The sequence below is a fragment of the Equus caballus genome, chromosome 10, assembly GCF_041296265.1.
Source record: "Equus caballus isolate H_3958 breed thoroughbred chromosome 10, TB-T2T, whole genome shotgun sequence".
NCBI classification, from domain to species: Eukaryota; Metazoa; Chordata; class Mammalia; order Perissodactyla; family Equidae; genus Equus; species Equus caballus.
The window spans coordinates 64,704,056-64,719,486 of NC_091693.1; the positions used below are offsets into that span (position 1 = coordinate 64,704,056).

Sequence of the window (15,431 nt, forward strand, 5' to 3'; positions counted from 1 at the left end):
TCCTGCTTTTATAATCAGATAAAACAATAAACCTACTTCCAGGGGGTGAGGTGGGGAGAAGCATACTCTGCTTTTAATCTCAGAGGCTTCAAGCTGACCCATGTTCACAGATTGATTTATAGAATATATCAATCAATCATCCTTAGATTAGCAAAAATAAGATCAGTAAGTGGTGGTAAGCATTCTGTGTAGTCAAGTTGTGCCTTTTTCAATAATTGTGATTCAGGAGTATTGTCAGTTAGCATTTGACAGATGGAATAGATTCAACAAAGTTGTCGATCTTTAGTAAAACAGACCACTTAGGTTTGAGGAAAGGACACTCATGCTAAATTAAAAAGTAAAACACAACTAAACCTTTAGAAAAATGTAACTATAAACTAATGTGGCTCAATTAATGCTCAAACCGGCATATGCTGAGGAGATATATAATAAGGTAGTACAGTTGTATTTTAATTCACTCAAAAAAGGTTGCTATGTACTTAATTTGCTTGGTATATAAAAACTGTGGCAGCTATTACAGATTTATAACTGTCTTTCAAAAACATGCTCTGGAAACGTTATTTTAATGACGGTTTTTTACTACAGTGTGGAATGACAAGACAACGTGAGATCCATCACTCTATTTAAGAGGCAAATGAACACACAGCCCCTCAGCCTTTACTACTCTTAACAGCTGCTCGCAAAGGAAACAGTCATGTGTGTGCACACATCTGCAGTGCTGATGGCATTAATTACACACAAATTTATTGCACTCCTCCTTCCACCCCCAGGAACAAATACCAACGCACGAAGCAGTAACAAAGGTAAAACGCCCTTGGGGAAGAATTAATTCTTATATACGTCTTGAGAGAAACAAAAGATGGATTTAGCGTAAATATGTCCTTTTCAAAGAGCTTTGGCATTTGCATGGATTTTTTTTAAGCCACAAAACTACACTGTCAGTGAAGTCTTGCAGAAAAATACTTTTATAGATAAAGGATGCCGAATACCTGCTAATGGTAACCAGAGCAGTTAGTTTCACTCTTTAGTTCCTTTTCATACAAACGAAGCACAAAATATTTGAGAGATGCATTTAAAGATGGAAAGATTTACTTACATTACCAAGGTAAGGTCGAGAAGGACTGGTTAAGGAGTAGTGCTCTCCCACAGAGACCAATATTAACATCTAACATTTGTAAAGCACTTTATCATTTACAAACTGGGTTTAAGCAAACTATCTCATTCCAGGTGGATTCAGTCCCCAGTGCTCAGCCAGAGCTTGCAGGCTGGCAGCCTCAGTGGAGAAGCAACCTCTGAAGAGCCCAGGGAACAGCAGCAGTGGCCAAATAAGGGGTGAATCTACTCACCCACCACCTGGGCACAAACAACCCAGATGAGCCCTAATCTGCATGCTGATTAATATAAATGAGTGGCTTTAATAAAGCCATTGATGAAGTCGATGAAAGAATGGGTCTCTCCACTCCTTCCTACCGGGCAAGGACCAGGTTTAATGAAGACAATGATGAAAGGTCTGTTGCAATAAACACACTACTAACTCACAGGAGTTCTGGAGGAAGCTTCTAACTCGGCTTTTTGAAGGGAGCCTTTTCAATGCTGCCAAATGTGTAAGGCCATGCTTATTTGTGGGAGGGATGGCAATCTGTTCTAGTGAGCTGGAAGTTCTTTTGGCTAAGGGGGAAGAGCAGAGAGAGAAATGGCACTACCAGTAGGACAGGTGCAGCAAAAACTAAGCAAATTGATAATCTTAATTTTTAATTTAGAACAGCTGATACATTGGTGTATAAACTAACTACTGATAACATTTGTCAAAAAAGGTTCAGGAAAATTCCATGAACTACAGAAAAGTATAAAATCACAACTGATAAAACTTAAAAGAAATAGGCCACAAGTTCAGGAAAATGGCTTGAACATGAAGTCTTGAAATTTAATATTATACTGGCTAGTGCACTCATTCTATTAACATTAGTAGGTCGATACCCTACTATGTGCCTGGAACTGTACTAATGAAACTAGTTATAGCCTTACAAAGACAGAAGCCATTAATCTGTCTTTGATCACTCAGAAGGGTAACACACGGATGAGCTGCATGCCCTTGGGCCGGCCATCTCACTTCTCAGAGCCCCAGTTTGCCTATCTAGGTAAGAGGCATCTGCACGTTATCGATAGTAAGCCCTAAGATGGGAAAACTAAATGTGCGTCTCTATACATCTTTTTATTCATAACAATTGTAAGGAATAGTCAATTAGCCAAAAATGTAGATTTCTTTTACTAACAATAAAAAACTAATCCAAAAACGTCATTCACTTTTTGAATGGAGGTATGTGGTTCTTGGCCGACTGTTTGTCACTGAATAATGACAAATATCATCTATTTATTTAAACAATGACTAGGTTCCTGAAAAAGTTGCAGATAATTTAAAATGCTTTCATCAAGATGAAACTTTTCATAAGAAATAAAGGGAAAGGAGAAGCTTTCCAGTAGGCTAAAAACAGTTGGTTGTGTTGTGCCATTACTATAAAAACTGTGGTTACTGAGAATTGAATGCTTAGTCATGAAACAGAGAAAGTAATTCTGACATTATCAGACAACAGTCAGTTGCTTTATTTTCCACCTTCTCCAATACGGGCATTCCTGCACCTGGAGTCTGCTGTATTCAGGATGTTCCACGTTACTATGTTCTTTACTTAGTGGCACTGTTACCCCTTGTTCTGACTGAACTTTCCCTGAGAGAATTATGTCTGTCATTTCAGTGATCAGCGCACTTTTTCCCACGTAGCTGATAACCTCCAGTTTGCTTTCACTGCTTCTTCATTTGAGGGCCCTCTCAGTGATGTAAAGTGATGTTTTCCAAGTGTGATTTTACTGAAAAGTTAATCACACCTTTGAGAAACACAAGTTCACAATGTGAAACTTCGGAACACCAGAATCAAAGTACAGTATTTCATTCAACTGAAAGAATGCTGCTGGATGAAAGAATGCTGCTGGCTAGAAGACTCCCAAATAGTATCAAAAATTTTAAACTGTAACCCACAGTAAGAACTGTATTTTACATCACGACACGGTACATGCATATGTATGAGTGCAAATTTTCATTAAAAAGTTTCATTATCCCTCTATTTTCTATTGCATTCCATTAAAAAAAAAGTGTTGCTGGTGATTTGCTATATGGATTTCACCACCCACCAATAAATAGGATGTGATCTGTGGTTGGAAATATTATCTTACATCGTACTGATATATGCGATAGCTCATACTGTGGTTAGCCATCTTAATTGCACACCGAAGACTCCATATTTTTTACTTAAACATTGTTATTGTTTAATATTATCAGCTTAAACATTGTTATTCTGAAATATATTTGTAAAAGCGTTAATTTCTGTATCACTTTATACCAGAAACATGTAAATTAGCTGAATGTGAATAGAGGGAGGAGGCAGGATGAAACAATCACTCTTGGGTTCTATGGGGTAATTCTGTTAGGCTGTTTATCAGTCTTGTTGGTTTATATCACTGACATTGACTCTTAGCTTTGATTTTACTAGATTCATGAAAACAAATTGGCTCAGACCACATTTGGCCAAAGACTTAAAAATTTCAGGATTTTTCTGGGATTCACACATACATCTTACAAATTCTAGGAAGACCATGTCTTTTGGGTAACATAGTTCACTTTCCAGCTCAATCACTTCCTCTTCAAATTGGGCCACACTAAAAGGCAGATGTTTGTAATTTACAGACATCCCAAGGTTTGCACTTCAAAGGCAGCCACAGAAATAAAGGCATGACTCATATGCACTAAAATCCATGCATCTTGTCTAAAACTGTAATTGTATTTCTTCCAAATACCTTCTCGGCTCTTCAAAATCTGTGATTCAATAGAATTCTAAAAATAACTGGCTCTACTGGTACTGCGTTATAGAAAATTAGGTAATTCTTTTTTTCCCTCCTTAAAAAAAAAATCAGGTAGTAGAAACTTGAGACTAACTGCTTTGTACCCTTGCATCAAATAATGAATGCCCTTGGGTTAGAAGTTCTCCAATCTATAAAGATACAATTGGCTTTTAAACTGGTATCTCCCATGCTTGGCATAACACACACACAAAATTTTGTTCAATTACCAATACTGTCCTAATATGTGAATTAGTTATATAAATCACAACTATTTCAAAATAAATTTGCACAGTTACCACTATTTTCAGAAATTTATATTTGCATATCACCTTATGGCTTTTAGAATAGTTGATAAATGAAGTCATATAAGTTTCTCATCACAAATCTGCCATAAAGGTGAGGTCATTAATTTGGAGTATTGCTTTGACTGCTGAAATATGTTTATAAATCTCCAGATCTCAGACATTCATAAAAAATTTTGAGTTCTCTATTATATCTCTGATTTTATTAACAATTTTTCTCGATTCCTTTGTTTTTCTTCATATTTCATGCCATTTTCAGGATCTAGTTACGTGTTGTAAGTTTGGATTCTTTCCTACAACACTCGGAATTGTAAAATACTGGAATTGACAAGAATGTAGTGGATGGAGATAATGCTGCCTTTATTTTACAGATGAAGAAACCAAGAAAACAAGTTGCCTTTGCTTACTAGTTATTTCTGTAGAATGTTTCATAAAGCCCCTATTGATGTTTGCACTGAAATGTTTATTCCAATATTTTAAAACAACTAGTTGTTTAAGACATTATAAATTCCAGGATCGATAATGCAAAATTGCTGGCAAAAAAGGTATCATGGTGGGGCCAGCTGGTGGTGGTGAAGTTCATGTGCTCCACTTTGGGGACTGGGGTTTGCAGGTTCAGATATTGGCACGGACCTAGCACCGCTCATCAAGCGACACTGTGGCGGCCTCCCACATACAAAATAGAGGAAGACTGGCATAGATGTTAGCTCAGCAACAATCTTCCTCAAGCAAAAAGAGGAAGGCTGGCAACAGATGTTAGCTCAGGGCCAATCTTCTTCACACACACAAAAATATAATAAGATTAAAAAAAAAAGAAAAGGTATCATGGTTCTTTGTTGGTTTGTTAGTTTTCTACTTTAGTTAAGCATGAAGATTTTGGAATTAGATTGCCTGAAATTAAAGAGCAGCTCCACCATTTATTAGCAGTGTTACCTCAAGGAAATTACTTAACTCTTTCCTGTGCCTCAGGAGAGATTAAATGGGTTAATATACATGAAGCACTTACAACAGAGTCTACTATATAGTAAACACTCAAAACTATAAGTTAATATTATTTTTTAAATTAAAAATTATTAATTGTTAAATGTTTGATACTAATTTTAATAAATTTTAAATATTATACCTTATGAAGTTTCTAATTTCATTTGTAAAATGGAGTTTTAAGACACTAGATAAATAGTCTGGAGAAAAAGATGAATGATCTTAACTAGAAGTCTGAGAGGTAAATGAGCTGTCCAAAGTTAAATGGCTAATTTAAAAAAAAAGGGGCAAGGATAGGAAGTAGGTCCACAGACTTCTACCCCAGGGCACTTTCCACTTCTCTTTGTTCTTTATATGTTATCTCTGAGAAGTATAAAATAGATAAGAGCTACATAGCTCAACACATTATGAAAACATAAGTGACCCACAAGAGTGTAAGCTGAAGCTGCTTAGTAATGAAACAGTTAATCTGATATTCTAAAGAGGGAAATTGTCCTTTAAAAACTAAAGATTGGACATACAGTATAGTTTTGGTGTTTACTGATGTCTGACTGACTTGCTTTGCACAGTGAAAACGGCACCAGAACAAAGGCAATTAAGCCACATGAATAATAACAAAAAATTTAACACATTTTCCAAAATGTCTAAAAAGAAAGTTCCTTGGCACAGTCACACTTTCCAACAAACCCACTTTAATGTTTCCATAGTTTACAAAATCAGAAATGACCTCAGGGTCAGGCATTTGTCAGTTAATGACCTGTTGGGCTAATGGCCTTCAGCTTTGCCTTGGGCACACAAGTCCTCCAGTAGGTCATTAGCTGCCAGAAAAGGGCTCTTCCCCAATCACTATTGCTAAATAAATAAAATTCGCTCCTGGGTTAAGGCCCATAAGCCAATTTTGGCTTAGAGTGAATTTTTTCATTGAGTATTTACAACTCTGAGGATTCAAGAAAATGATGGGAATGCTAAAGCCAAAATTGTATCAATACAACTGAACTATATGTGGCTACTAATGAAAAGTAGTCACGTTGATCCTTTTGGATGCTCTTAAATTTTCTTTTGCTTATGGTGTTCAAATTCAGTATTAATCTAATACAGCAGGCACCAGACTACAAATGCACTGCATTCTGGAATTACATCTATAAGTCAATTGTTTGGAGCTCAGACCACATTTTCCCAACATACGTTATAAATGATTGCTAGGTTCTCAGGGCAGCCCACAAAAGCTTGGTTAGTCCTTAACGTTAGAAATACCATATAGCTGTAATTAAAAATAGAATAGAAAACACAAACTTACAGTACCTGCAACTGAATAAAACAGGAAAACAAAACTAAATAGAAAATATTTAAAAAATGATTTCTAGGGGCTGGCCCCGTGGCCGAGTGGTTAAGTTCGCGCGCTCCGCGCAGGCGGCCCAGTGTTTCGTTGGTTCGAATCCTGGGCGCGGACATGGCACTGCTCATCAGACCACGCTGAGGCAGCGTCCCACATGCCACAACTAGAAGAACCCACAACGAAGAATACACAACTATGTACCGGGGGACTTTGGGGAGAAAAAGGAAAAAATAAAATCTTTAAAAAAAAAAAAAAATGATTTCTAAACATTGACAGTTACAGGGAAATTTACTTTAATAAGAGGATGAGAGGGTAGATACTGGTTCTTTCTTATGCCTATTTCATTTCTAATTATAGAATTTTCCTTTTTCTTAACCCAAGAGTATACTAAGCTTTACTCTGATGTTTTTCAACTCCAAGTAGTTTCTTGGTTTATTTTTCCTCTTGAAAGGAGCAAGGAGAAGGCAAAAAGGTGGACGGCAATTTTTCTGAAATAACAGGTAAGAGGAGAAAAAATGAAAAACTGGAGGCAAAGGGTTGAAGAGGATGTGTATATAGTTTGGAGATTACCTGAGATGAAATTAACTAAACTGTGAACAGTAAGAGACAAAGAAAGGGGCACTGTGTCCAAGTCTACCAGAGTGGAGAAAGGATGGGTGAAGAAGAGACATCAGGCCAGGTAGCTGAGGACGCAAAGGAAGGAATCTGCTCTTCATCTGCCCAGGACCTTGGAAACTCCTAACTCAAGAAGTTCCTCTTAGAAAGGCAGGAGTACTGAATAACTCAAGCTGGAAAATACATTTTTTTCTCCTTCTGGCTTTGGAGAAATAGCGATTTATGTCAGTGAAAATGGAGGAAAAAAGGCTGGTTTTAATTAATTTTATTTTGGAAAGCAGAAAAAGGAGTTTACAAAAATTGAGTTTGCCAAGCTCAGTATGAAATTGCCATAATCAACACATTTCTACCTCTCCTGGCCAACCATGGTGTGGGGTTCAACTCTACCCATTTCAGAGGATGTATTTTTTGTACAACACAGACTTTTTTTTTAAATGGGCTTCTTTGAATGCCAGGCACATCAAAGAAATGCTTCTCTTACTCTTCTTCCTTGTAATCAGGTTTCTGGTTTGACACAGACACTCAGAGAAGTGTCCATTTTGCATGATGGTATCTATGCCCAAAACATACTTCATTCCACTGTTTAATGGCATGAAAAGGGCAAAGTTAAGGTTTCAATGAGATAGTAAATTCTAAAAGAACATAATACGTTCTCTTCTTATTTTTAGTACACTTCTCAAACACTAATCTTTTATCACCTTTACTTTAAAGAGCAAGGAAGCAGGCTCAGAAAATGGTCATAGTGTCTGTTTAACATGTGGCTATGTTAGGAAATGATAAGAAAAAACTGGACAAATTTGTTTGGGGATTTTGAAATTGTAATTTTATGACAGCATTTTGACTTCTCTACTTATTTGATATGGAGTTAGTTTCTTTTATTGTTACAATATATGACATCCCAGTTACCTTCTATACCCATTAACTCTAGTCATGAAAATATACACTTGAGTAGGTTATATGTAGAAAAGAACATTAATCTTGGGTGTCGAACTAAAGAGGTTAAAAGATATTAATTCAATAATTTCCACAAGTAAAATAGTACTAAGACTCTAAACACACAAGGTCACAATAACACTTACTTTAAATGTATACGATAGAGAAAAATTTAAATTTCATATGCTATAGCATGTTTTTAGGTTTCACTTTTCAATATGAATTTGAAAGTAAAATTAATATAACAGATAAGATAAACATCAACTAACCAATAGCAGCCTCTTTATTAAAATGTATAGACGGTGTAAAAGGAGATTTATATGCATAAATTAAGCATATTTATACAAACAAAATTATTTCTTGTAAACAACATATTTTTGCCTTTAGGAAAACAAAGTTAACATAAGGAAATACATCAGCTATGTAAGAAGTACATCTGTGCCACTGGTTATTTAGAAATACAAATCACTTAATAGAACAGCTCCCAGGAGTGACATCACGACAATGTTCTAGGGTGTTTAGACCAGTCCCAGGCTAACTCACAGTCTCCCACCTGAGGGCGAGCGATAGGTCCATTAAGTGAAAATGACTACAAAGGTTAAAAAAAAAATAGCATGGTGAATTCAATTCTTGAAATACTAGGATTATCACTATACATATAAAACATTGGCTATTTAAAAAAAAAAGATGACAAGTAGTAATCCACACAGTCTTATTTGCACTGTGGCTAAATCCTAAAATATAAATCCAGTCTACAAATAAACATAGGGACCAAGGAAAACCTGTAACAGTCAGCTAGATTTCTAAATTATAGTGTTTTTCCATTTCATGATTTTTCTCCAATTATTCAGCATGTCTCATTGATAGCCTGATGCTCAAACACTAAAATTTTAGATTCTGCCATGACCCCATCATTTCAGCATTCAGTGATGCTCTACATGAACACAATACAGAGCAACTTAATTCAATGGAGTTAGGGAATTTACGGCTTAAAAAGGCAGTCTGAGGTCTTTTAGTCCAAGGTCTTTATACGGTAAAGAACTAAAATAAAAAGTTGACCTTAGGTTCCATAATTGAAAGTGAATGAAAACCCAAGCATTAATTTTTAAACTCACTCTTGAATTCAAAATCTTGTTAATTCACATTTATGTGACTATAGCTATAACAGTTAGAACACAATTACCAAAGGATTAATATATCAACTTCCATACTTAGAGATATTTAAAAATCTAAGTGTTACCTAAGGCAATTACCTTGAAGACCCCTAATATCTTCAGGGAAAAGCCAAAGGGAGAATAATTGACTTTGCTAATTTTACTCTTGGCAATCATAAAATAGCTCTGAATTTCATATGACTGCACAACTCTTCATCTAATGGTCTGCTTCAGGAGAATTAAAGAGATAAACACATAATATAGAACTTCAGACAAGAATCCAATAGCATAAGAAAATGAGAAATTAGTAGAATGAATAAGTCATAAAAAATTAAAGTTGCTACAAAGATGCTAACTTTAATTACCAAGTTAAATATACACCCTCAGAGGAAAAGCAGACTGTGACTGTCAAAAAACAGTGACATACTACTATATACAGACATTCTGTATTCAATTCTGCCTGCTCCCTCCTTGCTGTGGTCTCTATTTACGTTGCCATTGCTGACAATTTTTCTTTTTTATAAAAGAAAATTAAAACCACATTACATAGAAATCTAACTTTACCAAGACATTAACCACATGTTAGAGAACTTAAGAAAACTTAATACTACCCCAAAGAAATATTTATTGCCACGTCCTCCTCCCCCCCACAAAAAAAACCCTATTAATGGTTAGTATTATCCTTAATCAACTTAAGCTTCTGGGAACTCATTTAATAAAATTAGTCCTCTTCTGAGATATAACTTCACTTTCCTTAAAAAAATATTCTAATGGGAATACTGCCAAGTATTTAAATGAAAGGAACTGGTTCTGAATATGGGGGAGACACTTTATCAAAGAGAATTCTTGACTTTCAAGCATTTTAGTTACCCCTTACAATCTCCTCATTTTAAAATACAGTTCACATGATTTGGAAATCATCTATTATGATTAAAAGAGGGCTACTAAAAGCCTCGATTTGTAGAAGATCAATTACAGACCCCTGGACATGGTACTCAAGGTCTTTCATAAAAAGTGAGCCAGGGAAGCATCTTTTGAAATTGACCTTGTAGAGCCTTCAATGACCCTTTGAAGAACAAGGTGCAAAAGATCCATGTTTTGGATGAATAGGAGGGTTGCACAGAATAAAGGGTTCAGTTCAACACACAACTATCAAGTTGAAAAAAAAAAACATACTATGGCCTAAAAAGAAAAAAAATTACTGACCAGATAAAGGTTGATAAAATGCAAATCTAAGGGTGCAAACCTGTGCAGACCATAAAGGTATAGGGCTCACTGAAGGGGAAGGCAATGCCTGATCATTCTTATTTCAAGGAGAAGCTTCAGGCTGAACTGTTGCTTGGATATGCTAAGGGTTTTTTTTTCTTTCTTTCTTTCTTTCTTTTTTTTGTAAATCAAGTAGTGCTACTGAAATCCAGTGCCTAATGGAGCAGATGGTGGAGGTCTTAGACTCTGGAACATTCATAGTGATGCTTCTGAATGCAAAACACCAAGAGTGGATTTCACAGACTGTGAATCTGATTTGATTTTGATGGGAGTAAAGCCTCCATTTTCTCTGAACTTGAACCACACTGAAAGAAAGAATGTGTGAGTGACACAAGCTGGCTAAGAGAAAGGAACACATTAAATATTATTCCCATAAAATGAAGTGATTAAAGCAAGTGAATACTTGTGTCATTATAGCATGATTATATTGGTACTAAATACCACAATCTTAATCTTATATAAGATTTTATCAGAATAGCTTAAAGTAAGTGAAAACTGATGATTAGAGAAAACAAAAATTTGTCTAAAGGCAACAAGTCTTGTTTTTTTAAGGTGGGGGCCAGGATGAGGGCTAATTACTGAAATGTGGACCTAATTAACTATGTCTATAACATCTCTTCCTCTCAGGTATGTGGGCTGAATCCATGACTAGACAGTGTGGCTAGAGCCAGTCATGTGCAGCTCAAGGCACCCAGAAACTATACCAGACCTGCCCTTTGTGAAGCCTCTTCCTTCTCCAAGGCCCAAAGCTCATCAGAGGCCACAGCAGGTATGGTGAAGAGAGGAGACAGATGATGCAGTCAGAGTGGCTCCCAGGGACAAGGGATCACTTACCCTTCTGCTAATGTGCGAATTACAGTAAAGGAGGGAATTTAGCAAGACCCATCAAAGTAGACTATACACAGAAAATACAGCAATTTGAGGGTGAAAAAAAATAATGTCCAAAAGGCAATAAATCTCTGGAGAGAGATTTGAGATTATCTATTATTCCATTTTATATGGCCAATTCATTTCTTTTTTTATTTTCTTTAAAGATTGGCATCTGAGGGGCTGGCCCGGTGGTGCAGCGGTTAAGTTCGCACGTTCTGCTTCTCAGCGGCCCGGGGTTCGCCAGTTCAGATCCCGGGTGTGGACATGGCACCGCTTGGCAAGCCATGCTGTGGTAGGCGTCCCACTTATAAAGTAGAGGAAGATGGGCACGATGTTAGCTCAGGGCCAGGCTTCCTCAGCAAAAAGAGGAGGACTGGCAGTAGTTAGCTCAGGGCTAATCTTCCACAAAAAAAAAAAAAAAAAAAAAGATTGGCACTTGAGCTAACATCTGTTGCCAATCTTTTTTTTTTTTCCCTTTTTCTTCTTCTCCCCAAAGGCCCCCAGTACATAGTTGTATATTCTAGTTGTGAGTGCCTCTGGTTGTGCTATGTGGGATGCCACCTCAACATGGGTTGATGAGTGCTGCCGTGTCCGCACCCAGGATCTGAACCAGAGAAACCCTGGGCCACGGAAGCAGAGTGCGCAAACTTAACCACTAGGACATGGGGCCGGACCCCAATTCATTTCTTACTTTAGCTTCCTTTTCACGTGAATATAAACTATATATTAAAGGTACTATACTATTTTCTAAAAATCAGCAGGTCTATCTTACGAAAATATGTAGCTTAAAATACGATGGGAAGGTAGGGAAGAATGCTACTTATCTCCCTTCTCTGAATCTTCCAGATTTTTGGCAGGGTATATGGTTATCCACAATAAAGTCTACATTTCCTAGACTCCCTTACAGCTAAGTGTGGCCATATCACTAAATTCTGGTCAAAAGGATGTAAGCAGAAGGATCTCAGATAGCTTCTGAGAAATGTCTTTAAAGTGATGACACTATATAATTTATTATCCAAACTGGGACACTTGAGAGTAAAAGGGAGTGCTAAAATAATTAAAATTTTATACTTTTTGAAATTTGCATTTATTCACCAACAGTCGATTTTATCATATTGGTGGACTTGTTAACTAGTTCTACTCAAAAACTATTTTCAAAAATAAAATTTCAAAAGAAATAGAAATAACACATATCTATGTACATTAAAACAAAATGAAAAAGAATTTCTTTACATTGATTACCTGAATATTAAAAAACAGACAGTAGAATAATTATTCTTGGTACATATTCACACACTTTAATTTGTTTCTTAGCCATATCTGTCTCTAATATTGTGTAACTGGCTTTTTCTGAAGAATGTGCTTTTTAATATATGGCATTTTAAAACAAAACTGCCAGTAATATTCTTCACAGTTGCACTGTATGATTAATTAATTTGAAATTATTGATACCTTCAATTGATTCTTATTGGTAGATCACTATATCTTTAATTGAGAAAATGTTCTTTCTACAGGTTCTGAGTTAACCTGGTAAGCTCAGAGCAAATTTGCTAAATGGCAGGGATACTCAATTCTAATTTTTTTAATGATGAAAAGTGTAACTACTCCAGCTCAAATATTTTCAAGGTACTGTCTTTTTTTGTTTCCTTCAGAGTACCTTTCTTTGACAAATGTTTTTATTTTTATAAGACAACACTTGTCAGATAAATTGTTTCTATGATTCTTTTGAATGTTTTGCCAAAATTAGATGCAAAATCTAGCCTTTCTCAATTTCATTTCATTCCTGTGTGTGTATGCATAATTTATTCAAAAGAGGAGCACGACCAAAAGATTCTTCCTGCAAGGTGAGATATTCCAGATCATAATTATAGAATTGCAAAATTTAATCCTGTGTAGTATTTGAGTTGTTACAATTTATTTTGTTCAGTTCTTTCCTTGCTATTGTAGGGAAAAATTCCAATGGAAGCTTTGTTTTCATTAATTATAATTCCCTAAAAGCTTCATTTGCTGTTCCATTTGTTGAACACTTGATTTAAGATTTCTAACTGATGGGGGCTGGCCCAGTGGCGCAGCAGTTAAGTGCGCATGTTCCGCTTCAGTGGCCTGAGGTTTGCCGGTTTGGATCCCGGGTGCAGACATGGCACCGCTTGGCACGCCATGCTGTGGTAGGCGTCCCACATATAAAGTAGAGGAAGATGGGCATGGATGTTAGCTCAGGGCCAGTCTTCCTCAGCAAAAAGAGGACTGGCGGGAGTTAGCTCAGGGCTAATCTTCCTCAAAAAAAAAAAAAAGATTTCTAACTGATTTTGAACAAAATATCACGAAAATTTTGATGACCCATTTATAGCAAAGTTCAATACCATTGTTGGGTATAAAGATTTCAAAAATCTCATTGATGACAGGCAACAAAGAGAGAAAGCACATACTGCAGCGCTGAAGTGTATTTTTATACTCAACATCAGATATATCCCTCAAATCTTGTACTTCAGAGACTCTGACTATAAAGATATTTGTCAATTTTTATAACAATAGCTTCTATTTTAATTAGTATAACGTTGACGCTTGTTTGGATGCAATTATGAATTATGGGCATGCCATAACCAAATCAACTACTCACAGGTTTCTCAATGTAGGGAGAACATTGTTTTTGCCATAACAGTGTGTGTTTCACCAAAATTTGTACTTTATTATTATTATAAACAAATAATTTTATCTCCCATATTGAACTTTCAAACTGAATTTCCAATCTCACTCATAATGGTTTTACCTCTGACAGAATATACTTCCAAAAGCTTTACCTTGATTCCATGAATGGATAGAAAAAATAAATCATTTTTAGAATTAACTAAAATGATTTAATTGTTTAAAGTAGCTGATGACAGACAACTAAAACTGGAATTATTTAACTTTTTTGCCAAGTTCTTCTCCTGCCAATAGAGCTAACAAACAAAGCTATTGCTTCCCTTTTTCTACATGCACATAAAAACTTGTAGTCAAGAATGAGTGAAATTAACTTGGAAGAATAGTAATTTATCTAAATAAAAGTTAGACTTCACAGACTGCTATGCATATATATCTTCTGCAACTGCATGTATCAAATCATCATCTTCAGGAAGTCTCCTTAAAGTAACTACTAACTTTGGAAGTAGATCTTGGCACTTTTTCAGCAGATTTGACTCTTCTTGTTTTCATGTGGTCAGTGACACTGCTATGGCCTCCACAGAGGATAGTAAATATCAACAAACATTTTGTGCAAGTTACACATTCCTTACCAACTTTCTCAAGAAACAAAAATTCAGTACTTTTAAAAAATGAAACATATACTCTAATTATGTTGAGCTTACTGCTGCCAAAAGGGTTTCTTGCAAAAACAAAGTGTTGCCAAATAATAAAACAGCTATAGGCTTACATCATACAAGCAAGCAGGCTCAGTCTACTCCCTCTGCAAAGAACTGATCAGCCTTGATTTCTCATACATATTTTATAGACACCAAACCTCTAACTTACACTATTTCCCACTGAGATTTTGGACTGGTACTTGGTGGCTTTGTGACTCTTGAAGCCTATGCATGGGCCATAGTACAACGGGGTGAAACACTAAGTGACCAGCTGGGGCAGCAGTGTCAAATCCTTCTGCCACCCTAGACAGGAAGGAGTTACCTGTCCTTAGACATTCAGTGCACTTTGTTGTATCAGCAATTGCCCTACATTCTGTTCCTGATTGGGAGGTGTCTGAAAGGGTTGGGAAAAGAGATGAGTTATTGCTGGTTGTCTTTCAGATATAATAAGACCTTAACATGAGAACTCTTTCCACTGTACATGGATCTCACACACTATTAGCCTACACTAGACAAAAACTGAGGCAGAGGCTGGACATATGAAGTGGAGATCTATGAAACCCACCCTGGTTTATTCTAATGTAATTATTAGTAATCATTCTGTTAAAAATGAAAAATCCAGGACAAATGCTAAGTCAGATAGGATTCTGGGAGAGCAGACTTAGACTGAGACTGTCCTTAGCAAACCAGGAGGTATACTCACTTGACCTTCAGGGGAAGGAGATCTGCCCTGCTCTGCTCCACC

At 36.2% G+C, this 15,431-nt stretch overlaps 1 protein-coding gene across 4 annotated transcripts in view; it reads right to left on the reverse strand.

Moving 5' to 3' along the window:
* PDSS2 (decaprenyl diphosphate synthase subunit 2) overlaps positions 1-15,431 on the reverse strand; it is a 267,780-nt gene that overhangs the window by 86,924 nt on the left and 165,425 nt on the right. The gene's annotated exons all lie outside the window — the stretch shown is intronic.